General features: G+C 47.7%; 1 protein-coding gene across 1 annotated transcript in view; it reads left to right on the top strand.

Annotated features, from left to right (window-relative positions):
- Window positions 1-25: 25 nt before the first annotated feature.
- RRP12 (ribosomal RNA processing 12 homolog (S. cerevisiae)) overlaps window positions 26-2192 on the top strand; it is an 81145-nt gene continuing 78978 nt past the window's right edge. Inside the window, exon 1 of the mRNA XM_012000349.1 lies at window positions 26-132. The gene's annotated coding sequence lies outside the window, so the exon portion shown is untranslated. The remainder of the gene's footprint in view (window positions 133-2192) is intronic.

Raw genomic sequence — 2192 nt, 5'->3', positions numbered from 1 at the left:
TTTTTTTTTTTTTTTTCTTCTGTAGAGATAGATCTCGCTATGTTGACTGCTATATTGACCGGGCTGGTCTCAAACTCCTGGCCTCAAGCCATCCTGCTGCAGCAACCTCCCAGAGACACTGGAATGACAGGTGTGAGCCACTGTGGCAGGCCAGTCTCCTGGTTGATTTCAATCTAGACACTTTAATGAGCACCAAACATGAACCAGGCAGTGGACTAGACTCAAGGATGGGCTGAATGTGTTTCCTGTTGTTCAAGCAAGCAGAGGGCAAATGAGGCCCATGTACGAGTAGCCAACAGTAACATTGGGTGGCTCACGCCTGTAATCCCAGCACTTTGGGAGGCCGAGACAGACAGATCATTTGAGGTCAGGAGTTCAAGACCAGCCTGACCAACATGGTGAAACCCCCCCCCCACTCTACTAAAAATACAAAAATAATCAGCTGGGCATGGTGGAGTGTGCCTGTAATCAGGAGGCTGAGGCGGGAGAATCACTTGAACCTGAGAGGCCAAGGTTGCAGTGAGCGGCAATCATGTACCAGTAAAACACCTACGGCATGCCAGTCAGTGTTCTAAGTGCTTTGCAAATATTAACTCGTACACTCCTCATATCTCCACAATGACCCTCTGAGGCAGGTTCTATCTTTTCCCCACTTGCAGATGAGGAAATTTGCCCAAGGTGACAGAGATTAGGATTCAAGCCCAGGCTGCTGGCTCCCAAGACCATGCTCTTACTCCACTATTGTCTGTGGCCTCCACATTTTTGTTGTATTTTTGGCATTTGTTGACTTTGAAGTGTGGGAAGGATTTGAGAGGCAGAGAAAAGGCACTTTGGGAACAACATGAACCAAAACACAAGTGGTTTGTAGCTACATTATCATAATGGTTCCTGTTTGTGACAGTTTAGTGCAACTAGCCTTTTCATGTATAATTTCAACCCCAGCAATTCATATTATGTAAGAACTTTTTTTTTTTTTTTTTTGAGACGCATTTTTGCTCTGGTTGCCCAGGCTGAAGAGCAATGACTCAATCTTGGCTCACCACAACCTTAGCCTCCTGGGTTCAAGCAATCCTTCTGCCTCAGCCTCCCGAGGTGCTGGGATTACAGGCATGTGCCACCACGCCTGGGTAATTTTGTATTTTTAGTAGACACGGGGTTTCACCATGTCGGTCAGGCTGGTCTCAAACTCCCAACCTCAGGTGATCCGCCTGCCTCAGCCTCCCAAAGTGCTGGGATTACAGGTGTGAGCCACCATACCTAGACTTATGTAAGAACTACTGTAGCTCCGTTCCACAGATGAGGGAACCAGGGACCAGGGGAATCGTCGTGCAAAGTCACAGCTAGGAAGTGGAGGAGAAACCGGGACTCAAACCCAGGTCACCCAATGGCCTAGTCTGCATTCTCACCACAGCACTCCACTGCTTCTCTCCTCTGTAGCTGGGAGAAGATGGAATTCAGTAACTGGACAGGTGACTGGGATGAGGTGCAGCCCTAGAAGCTGTACCAGAACTCACAGGACCCCAGAGCTGCCAAGCTAGAATGCCCTCAAAGGGCTTATGGTTCAAGCCCCAGGGGTGTCACCCCTATGGGAGTTTCGCTGAGGAGCCTATCTCATAGGCAGTTCTCCCTCTGATCTTTCCTGCTGCTCAGTCATCCTAATCTGTTGTTCAGGCACTCCCAGGGAGAGCTGTTCCAGCCTTAGCCTTGGCTTTTTGTCCTGCCTTGGCCCAAATCCATGCTCCTAGCCTGACTCCTACCATGTTTTCTTCTCCTCCTCCTGCTCTCAAGACATTCAAGATTCTGTGCCCTTGTCACCTCATCTCCTCACTGGGTTCTCTCATTTCTGCAATGAGTAAGAAATGTGAGTAGGAAGAAGATGTTCTCGGAAACTCAAGTTCAAATATTCCTGTTTCTGGTTAGCTCTGGGGCCTGCCACGAGTCACTCAACTTCTCATTCCGTTTTCCTGTCTGTAATCATATTCATACCCACCTAAGCAAAGCCCTGTTGTGAGAAATAGATGAGATCATGAATGGAAACAACTAGTCACAAATTTTAAATATATTAATAATAAATAAATGTGTATATATATATATATTTTTTTTTTTTTGATGGAGTCTTGCTCTGTCGCCCAGGCTGGGGTGCAGTGGCCGGATCTCAGCTCACTGCAAGCTCCACCTCCCGGGTTTACGCC

Source organism: Mandrillus leucophaeus, unplaced genomic scaffold, assembly GCF_000951045.1.
Source record: "Mandrillus leucophaeus isolate KB7577 unplaced genomic scaffold, Mleu.le_1.0 Scaffold117, whole genome shotgun sequence".
Lineage (NCBI taxonomy): Eukaryota > Metazoa > Chordata > Mammalia > Primates > Cercopithecidae > Mandrillus > Mandrillus leucophaeus.
The sequence above is the reverse complement of the archived record's forward strand: the minus strand, read 5'-3'. Positions and strand labels throughout refer to the sequence as shown.